The sequence below is a fragment of the Muntiacus reevesi genome, chromosome 2 (assembly GCF_963930625.1).
Source record: "Muntiacus reevesi chromosome 2, mMunRee1.1, whole genome shotgun sequence".
NCBI classification, from domain to species: Eukaryota; Metazoa; Chordata; class Mammalia; order Artiodactyla; family Cervidae; genus Muntiacus; species Muntiacus reevesi.
In genome coordinates, this window is record NC_089250.1 from 66975245 (window position 1) to 67001300 (window position 26056).

At 40.0% G+C, this 26056-nt stretch overlaps 1 non-coding gene across 1 annotated transcript; it reads right to left on the reverse strand.

Annotated features, from left to right (window-relative positions):
• Positions 1 to 24530: 24530 nt before the first annotated feature.
• Positions 24531 to 24603, reverse strand: TRNAR-UCU (transfer RNA arginine (anticodon UCU)). The gene has a single exon. It is a non-coding gene; the product is annotated as a tRNA-Arg (tRNA).
• Between the last annotated feature and the right edge of the window lie 1453 nt (positions 24604 to 26056).

The window sequence follows — 26056 nt, forward strand, 5'->3', positions numbered from 1 at the left end:
GAGGGACACATGTCTTCCTCATTCTGTTGAGACAATCGAATCCCTGAAGCTTATCTTCTTACCATGCTAGTTTAGCTTGTACAAGGGACCTCAGACTCCAAATTTCTCTGTTCTCTTAGAGGTCTGATAGGGCTTCCCATGTGGTGCTAGTGGTAAAGAATCTGCTTCCCAGTGCAGGTGATTTGAGAGACGCAGGTTTGATCCCTGGGTTGAAAAGGTCCTCTGGAGAAGGAAATGGCAACCCGCTCCAGTACTCTTGTCTGGAAAATTCCATAGAGAGAAGAACCTGGCGGGCTACAGTCCATGGGGTCGCAAAGAGTCAGACATGACTGAGCACAGTATGGCGCCTAGTGACAGCCCAGCTTAGAGGTCTGAAACCCTGGACGCTAGCTTTCTTGTCTTTGCCTTCCAGCTCTTTCTCTATGACCTAGGTTCTCCCCAGGTCCCCAAGCTCCATGTGAATAGGAACTTTGCCCAGATATCAACATCTGTGTCTGGTTGACTTAGAGTTTTTCTGATACAGGGGCGTTCCTGGAAACAGTTCTCAGCACTCTGGAGTCCTTACTTCCAGACTCTTCTCCGGGTGTTGAAACTTGTACAGATCAGCCCTTCATTATTTTGTGTCTGGGACTGGTCAACTTCCCATGTTGCAGTAATCTCTGCAAACCTGTGGCCCAGAATGCTCAGCTGCTCATGTTCAGGTTTTAGCATATCTGATGCTACAGCCCAGCTTGTTTACGCCAGAGCTCCCTGTGATGGGAGAGGAGTCATTTGATGTGTCCAGGCTAAGGATGGCCAACACCCAGCACTTGTGACACTACTCCTTGTTTCCAAGTAGGGATCTAAGCAGACTTTTCTAATTAACCAATTAGTGTGCACTTTCACATCTAGGCCAGACATAGCCACAGGGATTTTCTTTCTTTATTATTTTATACAGCTAGTGCCAATAGATCACAGTTAAATGAAACCCACATTCTATCCCTGGTGAAAGGCTTGCTAAGACAGGCACATAGAAGAGAAGGCACCCTGAGTTGACTCAGAGAATGAGTGAATGGGGCAGGACAAGGTCCCTGGGGAGAGAACAGAGGGAGAAAAAGTTACTGGATCCTGTTGAGGGCTTATTAGGAAGGGAATCTTTATTGTGATGACCCAGTGACACCCACAATCTTGGCTTTGGCTACTTTCATTTCTTTAGCGATCCTGGCTCAGCAGACCAGAGTAAGAGAAAGTAGTCAGATGTCTCGATCCAAATCTGGGAAGTCTCAGGATAGCCACACTGCAGTGGTGTTTATCCATTACTGTTGGTTGTGATGGCAACTCGGGCATATTATGAGCACTGATTCTTTTCAGAGAAACCCTTCCACCAAGCTTCAGAAGTGGCTCTCCTTCACTACGGAGAGAAATATTCTGGTACATAAACAAAATTCAAATAAGATTGTGTTAATGTCACACTAGCAGTGACCAATTAGACTTAATGGTAATCAGCAAATTCAACATTTTTTTTTTTTCATATGAAGTCTACTGATTGCCACCAAGCTCCCAAGATCATCTGCTCCTAACTGTTTAGGGCTGTGGTCCCTAACACCCCAACACAAGTGAACTCAGTATTCTTCACATTTTGAGCCAATATTGATCAGCCTGGTCATTTAGACCAATCACAGCCCCAACATTTTCCTGAGCTTAGAATAAAGTCAATATTTTTCTTGGAGAAGAGACACTTCTACTGCTAGCTTCAAATTCATAACTTTATCCTTGGGATTGGGAATACATGCATGCATGCTAAATCACTTCAGTTGTGTCCGACTTTTTGCGATCCTTTGAACTGTAGCCCATCAGGCTCCTCTGTCCATGGGGATTCTCCAAGCAAGAACACTGGTGTGGGTTACCATGCCTTCCTCCAGGGGTTCTTCCCAAACCAGGGATTGAACCTGCATCTCCTACAACCTCCACTTTAATTCTGCCCTCTCTCTACCCTTTATTACCACTCCTCCAACCTCCATAGTTAAAGACCCTTTAACCTGAATGTTCAGAGTCCATGATATTCTTTGGGGAAAGTTTTCCAGTGGATAGTAATACAGTGCTTAGAAAGCTGAAGGCAAGAAAAATCTTCGTATTTGTGCCTTCCTGTGTGGTGAATAGACTGGGCAAAACCTACTTTGTCATGCCCAGCTCTCTGCTTTGCCTGTGATTAGGAAAGACCGGCCCTGACATGGATGCTTGGCCATTTAGGATTTAGCAAGCCTGAAGAAGGCCCCATTTATGTCTCCGAGGCTAAAAAAAGTTTGTAAATTCATCTTTTTACAAAGAAATTCAGCATTTTAACAGAGGGGAAGTTTCAAGCATTTGCCTAGCTTGAAATAAAGTATAATGTGGTTCCCATTTTTCTTTTGATCCTTGTTTGAATATTGGCCAACTGCTGGGCTCCCTGCTATAACCCAGATCATTGAACCACTTCAGATACTCCCTAATTACCTAAGAAGGAGCCTCTGTCAGTCTCAACCTTCGCCAAAAAAAAAAAAAAAAAAAAAGTAGGAATGTCTTAGCAAATTTGTTTGAGCATAGAAGCAAGTTCAATCTTTGCTAAAGATCAATGTGAAAGAATATGATTGATGAAAGATATATGCTATGAATTCAAGAGAGGGAAGTATTATTGTAATTGCCAAATATTTGTCATTTCATGCCTGGAATACAAGCTTCCATGGATGCAGCAAAAATATGGCTAGAACTCAGATATATCCAGAAAGAATGTCTAATTCCCTTATCATTCAGAATGGAAAGTGATCATAAGCCACTTTTGCCCAAAGCAAATACGTTTATACTTGCAGTCCTTCTTTCATCCTCAAAAGTGTCCCAGTTTAGATAGCACATGACATAGTTACCCTATGAGATTAGTTCTACTACATCCTAAGTATAAATCCTAAAATCTTATATTGGAAGGTAAGACTCTTCCTAACCTAGTATAATCCTGCTAATTCTCTTCTATCTCAAAAATAGTAGCCTGAAGTTGTCAAAGTTGACAAAATTCAAGTATATTAATGCTAAACTTGGTTTATGGGCTTCTTTGGTGGCTGATTGGTAAAGAATCTGCCTGCCAATTCAGGAAACACGGGCCCAAATCCCATGGTCAGGAAGATGCCTTGGAGAAGGAAATGGTAACCCACTCCAGTGTTCTTGCCTAGGAAATCCCATGGACAGAGGAGACTGGTGGGCTATAATCCATGGTGCTGCTGAAGAGTCCGACATGACTTAGCGACTAAACAACAACAGCCTAATATATACATATACAGAATAAAGCTTCTAATTTTTTCAAAGTATAGTTAAGTACTTTATTGCACTGCGAGGTCCTAGAATGCAGGACATTATGGTTTTGGCACATGATCTAGCAAGAGAACACAAATAGCTGCTTGTACAGACATGTGACTCAGGACATAACACTACATTCCGAGCTTGTCTATGGAAGGGTCATAACATCCACAGAAACTTACGAAAACAACACCCAACTCAGAGTGTGCACACGTACATACACAAACACGCATTATTTTAGACCAACTATTAGGTTTAACATTTGTACCCGAAGCAATAAAACTGATGAATATAGAATCTATTTTTGAAACAAGTTCAGCAGTCTCCTTCAAACGCCATTTTGAGGTCCCAGAATAAATGCCCTTTCACGGTGCAGCTGAAGCCCCAGCCAATTCCACAAATGGTCTTGGAAAATTGCCTTCAGAATTGACGCTCCCGGGGGAAGGCTTACTGGTAGAGGAAGCAAGATACAGGAGGTGTTTCTGAGACCCAGAAAGAGGCAGAGGAGGAGGTGAAAGGGTAACTTGGAACAGGTGGCTTCAATTTCTCTTTGCCCAGTAGTCCTATTCATTATTAACTGCAACATTTTCCACTTGTATAGAGAACAATTTTGTATTAATCCATTTTAACCTACCAAACCCACCAAGTCTAGGGTCTACATTCCAGGTGTAACATTGTGGGGAAGTTACTTTCACTTAGGAACAAAGATACTCTGAACTCTGTTGACTCTGACTCAACAAATAGCTTAGGACTTATTATGTAGGATCTTCCACTCCTTTTATTTCATTGTGCCCTCAAGAAGATTAAAATTCACCAACTCAAAAATACATAAAATATGGCAAGGTAGGTGCCATAATAAGATTTAGTAATTAACAAATTGCTCAAATGTGCAGAAGGTCTCAGTCAATTGATTTAGTCAGGAAATAATTGAAGAAGGAAACTCTATTTTGTATTGACCCAAATAGATGGGTTATTTTTAGTGGGAAGAGAGAGTGACTACATACTTGGAGAAATTCACCCAGCATAAGTAAATATGCAAAAGCAGAGACTTTAAGAGGTTTGTGTTGCAAGAACAAGATTACTTCACTGGATTAAGAAGGTTATTAATCTTAACTTAATAATTAGTAATTATTAAGATTTTAAGTAAGTTGGCATTAAAATATTCCAAGTAACTCTTTCAAGAAAGAATTAAGATCTATAACCAAAGCTCTTCTCTCAGGCTAAGTCACATCTGTATTTGTTTTTATTGAGTAAGAAAGAATACAATATGACCTAAATATTTAAATTAAAAAATTAGTATTAAAATAACAAGGTAAGTTTAAAGAAAATAAGAAAGATGATGTATATAAAAGTGGAGACATTAAAATATACAAAGAAAAAATATATATATATATACTTATACGTACAAACACACACACATATCCTTACCTAAGAGAGAAAGGGAAAGAGAAGAAAACAACAGTACAAATATATAACATTATATGTAAAAGGTATTTGATACCAGATATTAGATTAAATAAATAGGAAGAATCTCATGCATGCTGAGATGTAAACAAATTTTAATGTCAAAGAAAAGACTATTTTTCCTGAAAAATAGATTGCCAAACATGCTTAACAAAATTAAAAAGCATAAACAGACCTGGGAAAATGGTGGCAGGGATGGAAGTGGAGCAGGAGAGTTAAAGGTTCAACTAGGACTATTATGTTTTACATTGAGTTATTAGAAATTTCAGGAAAATAAAATTCTCATGATATAGAAGTAATGATAGCAGATGAAATATGCAACAAATCTCAATTAAATTTAATCATTTGGAAGCAAGTAAATAATTATAAAAGATACAGAGGACTTAAAAAGCATAATTAAAACTTTAGTTAAATTGGCATATAGAAACCATTACACACAATAGTTGGGGAAGACATTTCCCCTTCACATACACTTGAAGTACTTACAAAATTTGACTATGGGCTAGGTCATAGATAAAGCTTCAACAAACATTAATAGATTGGAATTATTGGTATTATTTTGCCATTTACGACAACATGGATGAAACTGGAAGGGTATTATGTTTCATGAAGTAATTCAGAGAAAGACAAATACTGCATGTTTCCCCTTATATATGGAATCTAAAAGTGTAAAACAAATGAACAAATGTACCAAAACAGAAATAGACTCACAGATATAGAGGGCAGACAAGTGGCTATTTTTATCAGCGTAGCGGGTAATGGGAGGAGGGACAAGATAGGAAAAGGGAATTAAGAAATACACACTAATAAGAATAAAGTAAGATACAAGGATGTAATGTGCAGCACAGGAAATATTGTCAGATTTTATAACTTTATTTGGAGTATAATCTATCAAAATATTGAATCACCAGGTTGTGTATCTGAAACTAATATAATATTGTAAGACAGCTGTACACTTCAATTAAGCAAAACGATACCTAAAGTTCTGGAAAATTCTTCTGATATGATTTAAATGAAAAAGCTAAATAAAAAATAAAATACATATAATTCCAGTTCTGTAAAAAAACAAGCCTATCTATACACATACAAAAATTTGAAGAAAATTGTTAAAGATGTTAAGAATTTATCTCTAAGGATTAAAATTAGCAAAGAAGGAAATATTTAGCTTCTGTATTTTCTATATATGTTCACGATATTTATTTTTAAAAGTTTCCCTACACACAGAAATATATTAGTTCTATCTTTACTAATGAAAAAAAAAAGTTCCTTTAGTTAGTCAACTTGCTTTGTATATGAGTCTGGGTTTGAACTCATGTTTGTCTGACCACTGGGCATATTTTTTCTTCTATACACCAGTAATGCTTCCACCACTCATGGCCATTCTGTTTGTTTTTTGTCTTTGTCAGTTACCCTGTTAATTTAAATCAAACTCAAGAGCACTCTATAGGAGAGAATAACTGTGATGTTTATTGGAAACCCTTCAGGAGAAATGGGCATCCCAGGTAGCTCACATGGCGATGATCTGCCTGCAGTGCAGGAGACCCAGATTCGATCTCTGGGTCAGAAACATCCCCTGGAGAAGGGACTGGTTACCCACTCCAGGACTCTTGCCTGGAGAATTCCATGGACGGAGAAGTCTGATGGGCTACAGTCCACGGGATCACAAACTGTCAGGCAGGACTGAGTGACTAACACACTTTTAAACTTCAAGAGAAAAGTACCTATTCTAGATATTTAATGGAGATTGGAGAATGTTCGAATACAAGGTAGAAGGCAAGCTTATGTCCCACCTAAAACTTATTCTAATCAGCCTGCCAAGGAGTCACACTCCTTCCCCATACAATCCTAGCTAATTTCCTGTTACCCTGTCCTGAAATATTTATCACCTAATTCTTAGAATTCTAAAGTAAGAAGTTAGGAGTGGGAAGAGTTTTGAAAGATTATGAATATCTACTTTTATAAATTGAAGATTTCCTCTTAAACAAAATTAATCATGATTTATCTCATAAGTTATTGGATAGCTTTAATTGATAAACAACTTATTGTTGATTCAAAACCCATCTCCCCATATGTCCCTACCCTTAACCTTAATTCCACTTCTGGGAATAGCTGGAACATGGCTGTCCCTCCTCTCATAGTCAGAGTTTGATAAATGTCCAGTCAATGCATGATTCCTGGGTTTTTCCTCTTCCAAGCTAAGCAGATTGAATTCCTTTGCAAGATCTTTGTTGAATGTGGTGTCCTGTATCATAACTAAGCAGGGTATTCCAATTTGGATTTGGAAGAAAACAAAATTTTCCTTGCTTTTTTTCTTTATTCTCTTGCTTTCTAAGAAGAGTTTAAGAAAGAAAGGACCATCACCTTATTTTTATTTTTATTATTAGTTGTAGGCTAATTACTTCACAACATTTCAGTGGATTTTGTCATACATTGATATGAATCAGCCATAGAGTTACACGTATTCCCCATCCCGGTCCCCCATCCCACCTCCCTCTCCACCCGATTCCTCTGGGTCTTCCCAGCCCACCAGGCCCGAGCACTTGACCCATGCATCCCACCTGGGCTGGTGGTCTGTTTCACCACAGATAATATATATGCTGTTCTTTCGAAACATCCCACCCTCACCTTCTCCCACAGAGTTCAAAAGTCTGTTCTGTACTTCTGCGTCTCTTCTTCTGCCCTGCATATAGGGCCATCGTTACCATCTTTCTAAATTCCGTATACATGTGTTAGTATGCTGTAATGTTCTTTATCTTTCTGGCTTACTTCACTCTGTATAATGGGCTCCAGTTTCATCCATCTCATTAGAACTGATTCAAATGAATTCTTTTTAACGGCTGAGTAATATTCCATGGTGTATATGTACCACAGCTTCCTTATCCATTCATCTGCTGATGGGCATCTAGGTTGCTTCCATGTCCTGGCTATTATAAACAGTGCTGCAATAAACACTGGGGTGCATGTGTCTCTTTCAGATCTGGTTTCCTTGGTGTGTATGCCCAGGAGTGGTATTGCTGGGTCATACGGCAGTTCTATTTCCAGTTTTTCAAGAAATCTCCACACTGATTTCCATAGTGGTTGTACTAGTTTGCATTCCCACCAACAGTGTAAGAGGGTTCCCTTTTCTCCACACCCTCTCCAGCATTTATTGCTTGTAGACTTTTGGATAGCAGCCATCCTGACTGGCGTGTAATGGTACCTCATTGTGGTTTTGAATGACCCAATCAAAAAATGGGCCAAAGAACTAAACAGACATTTCTCCAAAGAAGACATACAGATGGCTAACAAACACATGAAAAGATGCTCAACATCACTCATTATTAGGACCATCACTTTAGAGAAGTATTAAAACATTCTACCTGAGTGCACGCTCTGGTTTAGGTATCCGTGCAGTCAGTGAACTTCGGGTAAGCTCACCTGCTATCCATTTACATATGTATTCCTGAAGATAGATAGAAGTATATAGGAAAAAAATTCTACTTGAGAAAAAAGCTTTTAAGTACTGGCAATTCTATTTAGTATGTGCATGCATGTGTACATGCTACGTCTCTTCAATCGTGTCTGACTCTTTGTGACTCTGTGGACTGTAGCCCACCAGACTCCTCTGTCCACAGGATTCTCCAGGCAAGAATACTGGAGTGGATTGCTATATTTTTCCTCCATGGGATCTTCCCAATCCAGGGATCGAACCCATGTCTCTTACGTCTCTGCATTGGCAGGCAGATTCTTTACCACTAGTGCCATCTAGGAAGTTCCGATTTACCTGTGACCTGGGGCAAATTGCCATCTTTCTGTGTGAGTAGGTTTCTTCTGGTTGTTACAGAAAAGCCAGCTCAAGATAGTTCAAAATGAAAAGGGAGTGTGTTCTCAAATTCAACAAACATTTTAAGGTTAATGAATCATGTGTGGTTGTATGGATAAACTCAGATAATATTGCTAGATTCTAGTCTCTTTTCCTTCCCTCTATCGTCTCAGCTTTCCTCACTGTTGGTGTAACGTTAATGGCAAGATGGTTGCCATCATCTCCCCACTCACGTTTGTTCTCTCAGTTACCCCAAGGGAAAGGAAGTTCTCTTTTATTATCACCAACAAAAGATCCAGAAATGAGTCTCATTAATACCCAAGAAAGAAATTTGTGACAATTCTGCAAAGGACACAAAGGAGCTAAATGGAAGGCAGAGAACAGTGGATATTGTTGCCTAAAATAAATACATTATGGAAGAATGTCCTGAGACCCAGAATACTTTGATATCTAGAGCATTCCCATATTGTGCAGTAACAGATTGGGGCTCCTTGACGCTCTATCCAGAACCTCAACCTTTTTTGTCTGTCAGTTAAAGAGGTTAAATTAGGTGACACAAAGGCCCAGCCTCCGAGAGTCTGTGACTCCGATTCTTTTGGAAGTCTTTGTTTCTGGCAGATTTTTTTTTTTTTTTTTTTCTGACTCATGTGCACTTCTACCACCAGGACCCTAAAAGCTGGAGCCCAAAGAATGAAGCCCATTCCCAGTCACCTTGGAGGCCTGCAGAAAAGGCCAAACCTTTCTTTTATTTATCTATTTATTTTCAGCCGGATAAACTCTTAACCTTTGGCAGTAGTGTATTGATTTTCCTGCCCTGCTGAACTCTGGTAACACAAGCCTTCTGATCCCTGTGGAACTGCCCTGCCCAGCAAGCCTAAAATGTGGTTTGGAGCTGCAGAAACCCAAGTGGGGCCCTCCATTTTCAGCCAAGACCAGGACATTTCTGATGGTCTCCTACATTCTTCTCCTGTATACCAGCACCCTCCCTCATCCACCAAAGACCATGCAAATGACATGTGTAAACTGCTTGGATCTGGCTGCCAACCTTCCACATACTTAAGAGGACATGAGACCACTCTGGGTGCCTAACTTTGCTTGGAAATGTCACGGTCAAATGTGTACTATAAATCTCCTGGTGTTAAAACTGGTCTGCTACCCCCCTCCACACCAGAATACCCAGCACTCAGACAGCTTGACTAAATCTGCACAGGTTCAGCTTTCTTGGATTTGCAATTTAAGTCAGACGCTTGGGATATAAGAAGGAAGAGAAAGGGCAGTAGGTTTTATGTAGGAAAAACATACATACTAAGTTGTCAAGGACAGTCATCGTCTTATGCCCATTTTTCCCTGTGTAGTCATTAATAGAATCACCTTTTATTCTCAAAAGTGTCCTGGTTTGGAAGATAAACTATATAATCTCCCTGCATGCATGCATGCTCAGTTGTCTAGTCGTGACCAACTGTTGGCAACCCCTTGGACTGTGGCCTGCCAGGCTCTTCTGTCCATTGGATTTTCCGGGCAAGAATACTGGAGTGGGTTGCCATTTCATACTCCAGGGGATCTTCCCAAGCCAGGGATCAAACCTGCACTTCCTGCATTGGCAGACAGATTCTTTACCACTGAACCACTTGGGAAGCCATTATAATCCCCCTAGACTTTCCTAATGAGTCATAACTCATCAACTTCATATTACAAGTTCAGGTCACCCAGTTTCAGTAGTATATTTTTTCCTGAGTCATAGATAAAAGCACCTTCACGAAAAGCACTGCCCTTGTCACTCAAACCACATTGTATAGGCTTCAAGACCAATCTCCTCTCTACTAATGCCCGGGACACAACCTTACTCCTTCCTGTCTCCAGCAGGGAAGGTAAAGGGCTTTCTTAAGGTTATGTCATTAACAACTGAGAACTATTAGTGTGGTTGAAATGGAAATATCCACATTTTAGCACATGTCAATGATTTCTCTCCTGTAATTGAGCCTGATTTTTACATTTCACCCAGAAATGTGATTGCTAGTGGGCAAAGGAAGGTAATCTGATGCTTCTTTGAGGGTGAGTGGAAAAACAGACCTTGCTTTTAGGTTATAACTTTGGCAAAATATAATAGAATCCTGCAGGTATGCATGTGTGCACACATATGCACACACATACCCCCACCTGTTTTATCTCAGTAGGTGTGGTTACAGGACTTGCCAGAGATGAATAATCCATTAACATCCCCTAAGAAAATTAGACATTAAATTCAAAATAGTTAGCTACATCCAGGTTAATTTAATAAGATAGTCTTTGGACTTGTAGAGGTAAAACGTTAGAACAAGGTGTTAAGGAATGTGGGTTGACAGATTAGAGACTCTAAATTTTATGAAGTTGCTACATAGAACTCTATTCAGAAATGCCACTGACCCCTGGGAGTAGGCCAAAGCGCCAGCTACTACCCTCTTGTGTTCTGAGACCAACTCCAACATGAGTGGGAGAGGGGGAGTTCTCCTCCCAACAATATTTTTTTTTAAACTGGAGTACAGTTGCTTTACAATGCTGTGTTAATTTCTGTTGTACAGCAAAGTGAATCAGCCACATGTGTACATACATCCCCTCTTCCTTGGATTTCCTTCCCATTTATGTCTCCAAAGAGCATTATGTAGAGTTCCCTGTGCTATACAGTTGGTTCTTATTAATTATCTATTTTATACAGAGTCGTGTATAAATGTCAATCCCAATCTCCCAATCCATCCCCACCCCTCTTCTCCTTTTTAGTATCCATACATTTGTTCTCTTTGTCCTGTGTCTTTATTTCTGTTTGGCAAGTAAGTCCATCTGCACCATTTTTTTAGATTTCAACAAGCAATTTTTAACACACCAGCTGGGTGTCCTACCATTAAAATCTATTGTGACAGTATTTATGCAGAGGTAGTATCAAATTTCACAGGTTGAGGGTTCAGTCCTACAAGTCCCGGTCCCGCCCCCTTCAGATGGTAGTCACAAATCCAGGTCGTCACCTGTGTTTCTGATCAACCAGCAGTAAATCAGAGGTTTCTGAGACCACCCCTCTTCAGGTTTGGTTAATTTGCTAGAGCAGCTCACAGAACTCCAAGAAACATTTTGCTTACTAGATCACTAGTTTATGATACAAGCTACAACTCAGGAACAGCTAGACAGAAGAGCTGTGTAGTGCAGAGTATGAAGAAAGTGCATGGGGCTGCTATGCCCTGTCTACTCTTTCTGAATCTCCATGTGTTCCAACCCAGAAACCTCCAAACTCTGTCCTTTGTTGGGGATTTTATGGAGGCTTCATTGTTATAAGCATGGCTGATTAAATAAATCGTCATTGGCAGCTGAGTTGACCTCCAGTCCTTCTGTGCTCCCTGGAGGTTGACGGGGTTAGGGCTGGTTACTGAAAGTTCCAACCCTCTAACCTCATGATTGGTTCCCCTGGCAAACAACCCCCATCTTTGGGTTGCCAAAAGGGCTCTCCAAAATTCTTCATTAACATAACAAAGATACTTTTTATCACTTATCGCTAGAAATTCCAAGGGTTTCCGGAGCTGTTTGCCAGGAATATAATCAGAGACCAAATATATATTTCTTATTATAAATCACAGCAACACAACTTCACAGATGTTTGGTTTGCATCAAAGTAACAGTGAAAGTCACTCAGTCGTGTCTGACTCTTTGCGACCCCATGGACTGTGTGAGACTGTCACTGGCTAACACCATGACAGGCAGCCTAGATTAGGAGTAGGCCTGGTTTCCCGGGGTAACATAATTATCAGGCTACCTGGAGCCAGCCAATCAACATATGCCTAGCAAGGAAAAAGGGAACCTATCAGGGGAAAGCTGAAAGCCCCACGTTGGGTCAACAAAAATTACCTTGCAACTGTGTAACCAATCTGCTTGCGCCAACTACCCACTGTGTAACCAATCCGCTTGCGCCAACTACCTGCTGCATTTTTTGGCCTAATAAATACCCCAGAGAACTGGGGCTCGGGGCCTTTCGTCCTCACACCCTTGGTGAGGGCGGGAGGCCCTGGCTCGAGTCAGTAATAAATTCCCCTATTGCAAGTTGCATTGTTTCGAGGAGTCTTCTTTCCCGACCGGGGACTCGGACTACGGGCAGAACAGACTGTAGCTCGCCAGGCTCCTCTGTCCATGGGATTCTCCAGACAAGGGTAATGGAATGGGTTGCCATGCCCTCCTCCAGGGGATCTTCCTGACCCAGGGATCGAACCTGCATCTCTTACATATCCTGCATTGGCAGACGGGTTCTTTACAACTAGCAAAACCATAGTACCATCAAATTCCTTGTCCTCCTTGAGCTTTCTGCCCTGATGTCTTTGGGGGAAGATAGAGAGCTAGAATGACTTTCTACCCATTCCCAGCTAGGAAAGAAGGAAAAAAATCAAGCTTTATCCTAAGGAAAGGAAATATGAATACCTAATATAAATCAGTCATTCTTTCCCATTAACTGGATAAGAAAATTGAGTCAAAGAAGATGAGTGACAACCTGAGATCCTTGGAGTAGCTAGTATCAGAACCAAAAGATTGCAACCCTGTTCTGTGACAGCCCCTTCTCACTGTTAGCATCCTTCCTACACTTGGTGGTGAATCCAACCTACTAATTCTTAGAGATGTCTTACTGTGTTTAGGAAATAAAACAGCACTGTTCTTAATTCAGAGTCAGTTCTTCTGTGTGTTGATGGTATGGCTTTGGGCAAGTCATTTCAACTCTCTCAGCCTCAGTTTCTTAATTTATCAAATAGATAAAAGTTTCTCCCACATAAAGTTATTGTCAAGTTTGGATGAAATTACATGACAACAAATACTTCTAGTGCTTACTATGTACCAGACACTATTCTGTGTCCTCTATATATAAGAACTTATGTGCTCTTCACAATATATATTTTAAGGTAGCTACCACAACCATCTTCAGTTTATGAAGGAGGAAACTAAGGCATAGGGAAGTTAAGTCAAGTAGCTATTTAGGGACCAAGAGGAAATTAAAACCTAGAAGGTCTGATTTTGGGGCCTGTATTCTACTTCTTTTTTTTCTACCTAGCACACTTGCTTTCAGAAGCAATTTAATAAATGCTCCTTTATTCTCTGATTTTTTTTTCATTCAGTATAAAGAAAGTCAAGACAGAAAACACGCATTCTTGGACCCTGACCACATTTTCCTAATTTGAACTCAAGATGAAGCAATTCTCTGCCTGGCCATCACCCCTTCCCATCACTTGTGTTTGCAGATATGGCTACAGAGTTTAGCAAAGCTTCTAAACTTCTAAACAGTGAACCAAACAAAATGCAAAATCATCAAAACTTTATTAAGTCCTTTTGACATATGTTCCAGGACAGACTATTTTCTTGGGCTCCAAAATCACTGCCAATGGTGACTGCAGCCACAAAATTAAAAGATGCTTGCTCCTTGGAAGAAAAGATATGACAATCCTAGACAGCATATTAAAAAGCAGAGACATTACTTTGCTGACAGAAGTCCATATCATCAAAGCTATGCTTTTCCCAGTACTCATGTAGGGATGTGAGAGTTGAACCATAAAGAAGGTTGAACACTGAAGAACTGATGCTCTTGAGCTGTGGTGTTGGAGAAGACTCTTAAGAGTCCGCTGGATTGGAAGAAGATCAAACCAGTCCATCCGAAAGAAGATCAATCCTGAGTATTCATTAGAAGGACTGATGCTGAAGCTGAAGCTTCAATACTTTGGCCACCTGATGTGAAGAGCCGACTCATTAGAAAAGACCCTGGTGCTGGGAAAGATTGAAGGCAGGAGGATAAGGGGAAGACAGAGGATGAGATGGTTGGATGGCATCACTGACTCAAAAGACATGAGTCTGAGAAAGCTCCGGGAGATGGTGAAGGACAGAGAAGCCTGGCGTGCTGTAGCCCATGGGATCACAAAGAGTCAGATGACCATTGACTAAACAACAACAGCCAGGCACTAAGAGGCAGAAGTGTGTGATAAGGCCTATCATAGACTCGCAAACTACAGGGGCTCACATCACATTTGTTTAGATAAACTAGAATTTACACAACCGACACCAAGGGGATTTTGGTTCAAGGGATTATCTCTGCTTAGTCTTAATTCAGGAAAATAGTTTCCTTTTTTCTAGATAGTCTCAGATTAGGGGGCCAGGGAATACCTTCTATGGGTGTTGGGGGTGGGGTTTGCTGATTACTGAGTCCCATCTCCAAACATTGCTGTGAAAATTTTGCAAATAGGCCTAGCGCTTATGCACTTATGAGTAATCACCCTCAAGCAAAGAGGGAATGGCATGAGGTGTCTCATGGTTTGGTTGGCTTCTTTACTTGTTTTCTTTTTGATGGGTGGGGGGATTTTTTTCCTTCAGTTTCTATCAAACCCCATGAGATAGCTCCTAGTCTCTCCCAACACATACATCAGCCTACAGACTCAGGCAATATCCCAGCCCAGAAATTCTACTGGAAATCTCATGCCAGCCATCCTGACTTTACACATAGCCCTTCAGGACTATTCAGGCTGCATGGAGGTAGAGGTATTAAAAGCCTTCTTTCTTAAGATCCTCAGTGATGATCCTGTGATTCAGGCTGGATTTTAATCCCCATTTTACAGGGGAAAAAACATTGAATGACAGGATGATGGAGCAAATTGTTTCAGATGACGCAGTATAAATTATACACCTGAGTTGTGAGTTTAGATCAAACCTGAACCATACTTCTTCCTTTAAATGAGGTATCTCCTTAGGTTAAGCACTGGAATTTCTATGCACTTTTGTTTAAATGTACATAACTTTGCTACAAGACAAACCAGGAGTCATTGACTGATCACATTTTCATTCTCTATGAATTATAAAGTCAGAAGAAGTTCGATATCATAGGTTCTTATTCTAAGGTAGAAAGGGAGATGGGAATGGGAAAAGGGGTAACAATAATAAAGAAACATAGAATCATCACTAAATTTCTAACTTTGTCTAAACTGAACCTGCAAAAGCCAGTGCCCATTGTTAAGGAATCAGACAGTTGAAGTCACAAAGGTGAAGATGGGTGATTCAAAGGGTTTAGGTATTTGTTTGCTAGTTAAGGTAACAACGAGCCACATAGATTTTGGCCTATTTTGTTACTATTGTTCTGCATCCAATAAATGCAGAATACACATTTTTTTTAAGGGCAAATGAAACATTTATCAAAACAGACCAGAAACTGTGCCATAAAGTCTCAATATTGAAGTCATATGAAGTATATTCTCCAAACACAGAAGTTAAGCTAGAAACCAGTTTAATGAAGATAAATAAAAATCCTAAAATGTTTGAAAAAGAGGCAATTTTGAAAACTTTAGGTATAACTTATGCATACTACATCTTCTCCTTTTTAGTAAACGGTTCTCAAGTTTTGACAAAGGCACACATACAAGCTGTAGCATCACCATGATGGAAATGTGGGATAGTTTCATCACTCCCAAAGGTCTTTTTGTAGAAAAAAAGACTGGGTCTTTTTGTAGGAAACCTCTCCCACAACCCAAGCCCTGATAACCACTGACCTGATTTCTGTCCCCATAGGTTTGCCCTTGGAACCTGACTTAAAAACATTGAGGTTCATCCATTATTTTGGATATATCAATAGCATGTCCCTTATTACTGCTGAGTAGTATTCAGTTATATGGATGTGTCATATTTTGTTTATCCATTCACTAATTGAAGGGCATTTTCAGTACATATTTCCAGTATTTTATAACTATAAGTAAAGTGCATATAAGCATTCTTGTATAGAATTACTGAGTCTTACAGTAATGTATATTTCACTTAAGGAACTGCCAAGTTTTCCAGTGCTTCTATACTATTTTTCATTCCTATAAGCAATGCATGAGAATCCCCTTTCTTCCATATCCATATCTGCACATGCTATGATTAGCTTTTTTAAGCATTTCTAATGAATATGTAGCTGTGTCTGATATTTTAATTTACATTTTGTTATATATTGATGATCTTTTAATATCCTCTCTTCATTGATGTCTTATCTTCTTTCGTAGAATGTTTGCAAAAGTGTTTTGCCCTTTTTAAAATTGAGTGGTTTTCTTATTAGTGAATTTTGAGAGCTATTTACATAGCATGAATATCATTTATTAAATATGTGTTTTCTAATATTTTCTCCTAGACTTTTGCTTATCTCATTTTGCTAATCAAAATGAGCTGCAATTTTTACTTTTGATGAAGTCTACTTTATAATTTTTTTATTTTGTAATTTTTGTATCCTAAGAAATCATTGCTTATCACAAGGTTGCAAAGAATTTATTTTAGTTTTCTTCATGATCTTACAGTATTATACTCCAAAATTTTTCCTTTTCTTCCTTTACACAGTTGTCATTAATTGACGTCTATGAATGGAATGAAAAAATAATACACTGCTGCCTTTTTTTACTTCAGACAATTATCTTATTCTGCATAAATCCAAGTTTCTGATTAGTATATTTCTTCTCCCTGAAGAACTTCTAGCATTTTGTTAGTGCAGTTTTGCCAATAATGGATTCTCTTCATTTTTGTTTGTCTGATAAAACATTATTTCTCCTTCATTACTGAATTTGGGGGGAGATGGACTGGGTATAGAAGCCTATAGTGATAGTGTTTTTGTTTCTGTTTGATTTGTTGGTTTTTTTCAATACTTTATGGGTGTGATTTGACTTTCTTTTTGCTTTTGTAGTTTCTGATTGTAAGTTGACTTTAATTCTTGTGTCTGTTCCTCTGTATATAAAGGATACTTTTTTTCTGCTGTCTTTCAGTATTTTCTCTTTATCTTTCAATTTCAAAATTTTGACTATGATAGTTTAAGGGTGTGCGTGTGTGTGTGTGTATGTGTGTATGTGTGTGTGCGTGTATGTGTGTGTGTGCATGTGTGTGTGTGTCTGTGTATGTCTGTGTATGTATGTATGTGTGTGTTGTCTGTGTGTTTGTGTGTAAGTGTGTGTATGTGTGTGCGCATGTGTGTATGTGTGTATATGTGTGTATGTGTGTGTGTATGTGTGTGTGTGTTGTGTGTGTGTTGTGTGTGTGTGTGTTTGTGTGTAAGTGTGTGTGTGTATGCGTGTGTGTGCGCGTGTGTGTGTGTGTGTGTGTGTGTATGACTCTATATCTCATACATGCATTTCCTTACTTAGGCTGCTTCGTGTTCTCTGAGCATCTTGGTTTCTGCCTCTGCTTCTGTGATTTCAGTTACATCGATCACATCTGTATCAGACAGACTCCCATGCTTTTTGGATAATCTTTTTTCTTGGTTCTTGTTTCTTTTTGTATTTTCATTTGGACAAAGTGTTCAATACAGGTTTCTCAGGTGGCTCAGTGATAGAGAATCCACCTGCCATAGCTGAAAATGCAGGCTTGATCTGTGGATTGGGAAGTTCTCCTGGAGAAGGAAATGGCAACCCACTCCAGTATTCTTGCCTGAAAATCTCATGGACAGAGGAAACTGGTCAGCTATAGTCCAGAGTGGACACAACTTAGTGACTAAACCAACAACAAACTGTTCAACAGCCATTTATTATGTCCATTTACATGTACATTCAGTTTTAATTTTATGATTGATACTACCACCTTCTAGTTCACTGAATCCGTCCTTGACTGTGCCAAGTGTACTAATGAACTCACTAAAGATATTATTCTTTGATCCCATGTTTCTGCTTTCTAAAATGAAAACATCCATGCTGAAATTCCTCACCTGTTCAGACATGTTGCCCATTTTTTTCACTAGCACCTCTGGTACATTAATAACATTTACTTTACATTTCCTTTTGTTCCAACATCCGGGTGATATTTAAGTCTGATTCTGTTAATTATCAGCTGAATGAATGCCGTAAATCAAGTATCATAAGAATTTCATAGATGCAGAAATTTAAGCTAAAAGAGGCTGTGAGTAGTTCAAGACCACACACCTGAGAACTGCTCCAATGGAGTCAAATGGATTTCAGATCCCATCCTCTGTGCACCATACGGTACTGACACAGCATATGGACAAAATGAATGGGTGCTGCCTAGGTGACTAAATGACCTGTAATTCTTGAGCATGCAAAATCTGTCCAAACTCTTATAGTATAAACATTGCAGGAGACATCAATCTTGGGACACAGGTGAGTGGGACGCCATTAGACAACAAGCTTATGCTCTGTTGTCATGGTGCTGAACTATTACAAAACAAAACAAGGAGGTGGACATTCGTAGGCGAGTGTCACTGTGGCCAGTGTATGCTCACATTTTTACTGACATCCCAGGCTTGCTCACATGACCCACACTTACTCACCTGGGGCAATCACAAGACAGTCCTAAGCAGCATTTGCCATAAATCATGTAGATCCCAATCTCACCCTGACTCTTTGCTGGGAAAATGCCATTTGCTTTTTCACTGAATAATCCTTTGTAGCTTACAAAATAAGCCCTGCGATTTGTCTCTTTTCTTATTAAAACAAACAAAAATTGCAGCCTTGTTCTATCCCACAGCAAGGGATATGCTGGCTGCAAGCCAACATTATGGCTCCACAAGTCCAGGCAGTGGAATGAGCTGGGATGGGCCCTGTGAATTGTTCCCAGCTCCAAAGGCACAGCTGTCCAGATTCCTCAAAGATCAAGGAATTCAGAGGAGGCCTGGGCACAGCACAGTCAATTATCTCATAAATACCTTCTCATTCAAGACACTGTTCTTTGTAACAATGCAGCACAAGGCAAAGTCGGTCACATAAGGTCCCTGGGAGGACCAGACACTGATTCAGGCATATAATCTGCCAGACAGGTAGAGCAGGGAAGAAAAGAAAGGGTCATCCTCACAGGGGTCTGTCTGCAGCACACCTGAACTGCCCCAACCAGAGGAAGTCTGCCTTTCCAGAACAGCCCCGGGGCTGGGTCTTTGTGGCCTAAATTCCATCCAGGAACTGTCACTGGCCCCAGACTTGCTTCTTCACTTTGGAAAACACTCATTAAAGGGGTCTTCTGATACCAGAGGTCTCAAGAAATTCTATATAAAGCTTCCCAGTCTTTGGCCTAATAAATAATATTCCTGAGGAAATAATTCAAAAGAAGGATAAGCAAAGTTGTTACTTTACAGGAGTCTAAGTTTACAACTTGGTTTAAAGCTCAACATTCAGAAAACTAACATCATGACATCTGGTCCCATCACTTCATGGCAAATAGATGGGGAAACAGTGGAAACAGTGGCTGACTTTATTTTTTGGGGCTCCAAAATCACTGCATATGGTGATTGCAGCCATGAAATTAAAAGACGCTTACTCCTTGGAAGGAAAGTTATGACCAACCTAGACAGCATATTAAAAAGGAGAGACATGACTTTGCCAACAAAGGTCCATTTAGTCAAGGTTATGATTTTTCCAGTAGTCATGTATGGGTGGGAGAGTTGGACGATAAAGAAAGCTGAATGCAGAAGAATTGATGCTTTTGAACTGTGGTGTTGGAGAAGACTCTTGAGAATCCCTTGGACTGCAAGAATATCCAACCAGTCCATCCTAAAGGAAATCAGTCCTGAATATTCATTGAAAGTACTGATATTGAAGCTGAAACCCCAGTACTTTGGCCACCTGATGCAAAGAGCTGACTCATTGGAAAATACCCTAATGCTGGAAAAGATTGAAGGCAGGAGGAGAAGGGGTGACAGAGAATGAGATGGTTGGATGGCATCACCAACTCAATGGACATGAGTTTGGGCAAATTCTGGGAGTTGGTGATGGACAGTGAGGCCTGCTGTGCTGTAGTCCATGGGGTCGCAAAGAGTCGGACACAAATGAGTGACTGAACTGAACTGAAGCTTATAATATTAGGGCCAGCACCTATCTATTTAATGAAATGTTGTGCAGCCATTAATAGGATTCTTCCTCATTAATAAAGTTCCTGGGAAAACATGATTTAGGAGTAAAAATATGAAAGTTTTAATATATGAGAATTTCCCAGAGAAATAAATGTCACAGCATTCATATTGAGGGGATAGATTAAGAGCCCAGTGCAATAGGAACATCCAAACCTAGGTACATTGCTGTAACACTTCAAGCATTAAGAATAAAGAGCAGATCCAAAAACTTCCCAAGATGTAGAACAGTTACCTATAAAGAAGTAAAAATTAAACTAACCTCAAACTTTTCCTCACCAATATTGTATCTTAAGATTATTTTATCCTTTAGACAGTAAGACAGAGAGTCTAGGGTCTTGAGAGTTTCTTAAGTTCTATGAAAATGTTTTCTAGAAAGGAACTTTCTTATAAAGATATACATTATATTTATATCTGTATGTAGCATATAATGTATTATATAAAATGTGATATCATAAATAATGCAGGATATATGACATATAACATAGAAATATTGTATCCATATATAGTGTTTATGTGTATGTAAACATAGAGACAGAATCAAAAACATAAAAATAAAAAAATGAGAGATCATTAAGTAAATGCATGTGAAATGTAATGTTATATTATTATATGACAATTGTTTGTATTATGTTTCATATGCTGAGAGGAGAGGTACTTAGGATCTACAGAAATGCTGAAAGTCTTGCAAATTCCCTAACTCTAGGCCTAATAACTCAATGATTATAAGGAAAGTATCTCCTTCCCATAGATTTGGGTCTCCAGTCAAACTATCAATGACATGTAGGGATTAATGAAGAGATTTTTAGATGTGACAAGATTCAAAGTTTTAAGTTAATTTCAAGTTGCTGATGGGATTTGAGTAGTGAAAATTAATTACACCTTTCACCTCTCCCCAAGTTAGTAACCAATTAAGAAATAGACATGAGAAACTGAATGATATGTTGAAAAACTGCTGATAACACTGAACTAGATCTATGTATAGTCAGTTGGGTCCCTTAATAAACTCGAGATGAATCTAAAATCTAGTGTTCAGGATCAATCACCTGAGGGGCTTGGGGTACAGACAATCTTATTAGAATCAGAGCCTTAGATATAAGTTCAAAGCCAGACTTGGTCCCTAATGATGGAGGGCCTCTGAGTCCAGAATGCCAACAGTCAGTGAGGGCCAAGTTGAAAGAGAAATCTCACAAAGGGCTAAGTCACAGGTATTTATGAGTTCCTTCTTTCTGCATCATTCCACACAAAGTCACTGGCAGCAAGGGAATAAATAGGAAAGAGAGAAGCTGGAAGTATTCCTCCCATTCCTAATCTTTTCCTTAGTCAGAGTGGTGTGCCAAATGTGGTCTTTAAACTAGTAGCATCAGTCTCAACTGAGGATTTGGCAAAAGCACAAATTCTCAGACCCTACCCTAGACCTATCAGATCAGAACTCTGGAGGTGCAGCCTACCAATCTGTATTTCAAAAGCCCTCTGATGTTATTTTGATGAACAATCTGTCTGAGAAACCTCATCACGAAGCATAGACTGGAAATTCGAGGTGTGTGTGTGTGTGGTGTTACACATCTTAAATATCTACTATTTTTATTTTTAAAAAGAGAGATGGGAAAAGGCAGATTCTTAATGATGTCTTCTGAGCAGTCATATCTTGGCCTATCTCTCCTCATTTATTCTAGAAGGAGGAGAGAAAATTAACTCCAGCCCTGACTGCTCACTGAAATCACCTAGTTCAGTTCAGTTCAGTTGCTCAGTTGTGTCCAACTCTTTGTAACCCCATGAACTATAGCACACCAGGCTTCCCTGTCCATCACCAACTCCCAGAGCCTGCCCAAACTCATGTCCAATGAGTCAGTGATGCCATTCAACCACTTCATCCTCTGTTGTCCCCTTCTCCTCCTGCCTTCAATCTTTCCCAGCATCAGGATCTTTTCCAAGGAGTCAGTTCTTCACATCAGGTGGCCAAAGTATTGGAGTTTCAGCTCCAACATCAGTCCTTCTAATGAACACCCAGGACTGATTTCCTTTAGGATTGACTGATTGGATCTCCTTGCAGTCCAAGGGACTCTCAAGAGTCTTCTCCAACACCACAGTTTAAAAGTATCCGTTCTTCAGTGCTCAGCTTTCTTTCTGATGGTCCAGAAATAACCTGGGAAACTTCATAAATACTCATGTCTCAGACCTAGCCTCATTGATTAGGATTTCATTTGTTTGGGGCATGTTGTGAGCATCAGGATTTCATTTATTTATTTATTTTGGGGGCTGTGCTGAGACTTCATCACTGCACGGGCTTTTCTCTAGTTGCAGTGAGCTACTCTCTAATTGTAGCGAGCAGGCTTCTCATTGCAATGGCTTCTCTTGTTGTGGAGCACGAGCTGCAGAATGTATAGTCTTTAGCAGTGGCGTGCATGGGCTCAAATTTGCAGCACCCAGGCGCTAGAGCACAGGCTCAATAGCTGTGGCACACGGGCTTAATAGCTCCATAGCATGTGACTCCCGGGCCAGGGAACAAGCCTGTGCCTTCTGCACTGGCCGGCAGATTCTCTACCACTGAGTCACCAGGGAAGCCCCATGAGCAACTGGATTTTTTAAAAGCCTTCCAAGTGATTCTATAATGTACAGCTAAGGTGGAACACCATTGGTTCATTGTTTCTGAAAATACGGTTTCCAGATAAGCAGCATTGGCATCACTTGCCAGGAAGGGGCAAGATGCTCAGCAAATAATAGTTTGACACCAGCTCTCATTTCCACTCATAGACTTAAAATGCCAACTGCAAGCCCAGTTTTTCTCCTGTCCCTCTGGCTACAAGTTGGAGGTTCCAATGGCCTCTTACTTGGGTTCAATAAGGAGCAGCACACGGAACTCAGAGAAACATTTTGCTTACTAGGTCACTAGGTCATCATAAAGGGATGTAACTCATGGGAGATGCATAGACACTGCGTGGGGAGGGAGGGTGGGGCTCCCATGTCCTCTTCAGATGAGCCACTCTCCCCAGTTCTCACTAGTAACCAACCAGGAAGTTCGCTGGACCCTCTCCCTTTGGGTTTTTCTGAAGGCTTCATTACATAGGCATGATTGAGTAGATCATTGACCACTGGTGACTGATCTCAATTTCCAGGCACTCTCTACTCCCTGGAGGTTGAGGGAGTGGTACTGAAGGTTCCAACCCTCTAACCACAGGTTGGTTTCCTTGTCAACCAGCTCCCATCTTCAGGGACTTTCCAAAAGTCCCCTCATTCACATAACTAGACATTGTTATCACTTTCATCACTTAGGAAATTCCAAGGGGGTTAGCTCTGCTCCAGAAATGGGGATGAATATGAAATTTATATATTTCTTATTATACAATCACAATATCACATTTAGCCACTTAGTCGACAAATAATTATTGGGTGCTCCTCTGGCCCAATTCCAGCAAAAGCTCTAAAAATAAAATGGTGAAGGAAAACAGGCATAGTTGTTTTCCTTGGAAAGTGTTCATCCTGTAGAGAAAATAAATATTAATCAAATAATCATCACACACATACACACAGTATGTCTATAATAAGTCCTGTAAGTGTCAGGAACACGAAACTGTGCCTATGGATGACAGGGAATGTGACCTAATGTAGGAGGAATGACGTGGGTATCACAGATTTCCGAAGAAGCTGCTGTCAGAACTGATGTCTAAAGGATGAATAGAAGTTGAATAGGCATCGAAAAAACAAATAAAAAATTTTCCAAACATCTTGTGCAAAAGTCCTGTGGCAAATAGGAATGTCAAGGAACCAAAAATGATCAATGGGTGCTGTGTTCAGAAGAGGAAGGAGAGTATAGTTCAAGATTAATTTGGAAAGAAAGATAAAAAAGAGAAATACAAAAGTTACGCCCTGTTGTTGCTGATGTTGTTGATGATGATGATGGCAGTAATGTGTGTGTGTGTTTGCTTGCTTTCTTGATATACTCCACTACAAAATTTTTCTTTCTTCTTTGAGGAACTTTCTCAAGATTAGTGTCAAACCACATATACCATGAAGAATGCTGAGAGACGGGCTCCCCTGGTCACACTCAGATCATCCTGCCCATGGCATTATGGGAAGCTCAGTCTATTGGGGGATTTTTTTGGCCCTGCAGTATCTTAGTTCCCAGACCAGGGGTTGAACCTGCACCCCCTGCAGTAGAAGTGCAGAGTCTTAACCACTGGACCACCAGGGAAGTCCCTCAGTCTATTTGTTGAGCAGTGGAGTGGTCCCAGCGTGGTGGGGTCCATGACTGCAAGGTCACACACCTTTCTCATTTCCTGTCTTGTGGGTTTCAGCAGAGCACTTGGAGGTTGTATTACGGAATCACTGTGCTGGCCATTCTTTAGCTGCGACTGTGTCCTGAAAAACTCTGAATCTGGGAGAAAGATGATTTAAACCCGCTTTGTTTTCCACACAAAGTTCTGAAGGTATTTACGTATTTAGCCCCCGGTCCTTCGGCATCTGCAGTGACTGGTACTGGCGGCGTGTTTTCTTCCTAGATCATTTTTATTGCCAGTGTCCACTGTTGCTGGAAGACTTTCCAGGATCCTCATGCATATGGCTTTTGACGGAAAAATGTCTCCCTTGGCACCTTCTTGTAGGAACCACATATATCAAAACCGAGCTCCCAGACCACCCTTCCAGCCAAACATTCATAAATGTCCAGGAGGGAAAGAAGTTATGCAGGAAGACTATATCTCTTAATAAAATCTTGAAAGAGTTTCCATTTCATTTCTCATAAATCCTCTGTGAGTGAGCGTCGTACAATACTTTCTTAAGAGGCAAAATTGCCTCCAAATCTTTTCCTGGATCAAGACTACAGAATCATTTGTACTCGTCCAGCTCATCATAATCCATCTTTGGTTTGACAGTAGGAGACACGATTTTTTATTTCATTTATTATATTATTATTCAAGTTCATTTTTAATAAATAGGCTTTCACTGAACACAGCTTCTTCTTAATAGAAAAGTTGAATAAAGTTTAGCAGGAATATCACAACTTAGGAACCTCTGTTCTACGTTTTTGCATTCCAGAAAGTGGTGGAAATTTGAGAGAGCTGGCATAGTATTGTAGGTAAGAATTCCAGGTAAAATCTGGCATTCAACAGACCCAGGTTAAGATCCAAACATCTCTATGTAATCTACAGCAAATAACTTTACCTCTCTGGGCATGTTCTGCTTTCCTCATCTATAGAATGGGGATAAGAGATCGCTAAAACATTTAAAAAGATAATGACCTAAAAAGCTTAATGTAACATCTGGCACATCATATACACTTGTTAAGTTGTATTTTATTATTTCCTCATACCATCTAATCTAATAATAGCCTCAGTTCCTTCTCTCTCATTATAGTAATAGTTGCTATTTTTTTTTTGAGTGCATACTGTATGCTATGAACTGCCAAGTACTTTACATGGATTCTCTCATTAAATGTTTTCAGTACCTTTGGAAGAGAGGTGTGATTATCACTGTCATTTCACAGATGAGAAAGTGGAGAGGCAGAAGTCCTGATGCAAGTAGGAAGGAAGCGGAACTGCAGAACCCTGTTAGGCCTGCTCTGTGCTGTGGGGAAAGGCAGAGTCGCGAGGCTGTCCAAAGTTGCTCAGTGAAGAAGGAAGCTGGAGGACCTCTTTACGATGTTCTGT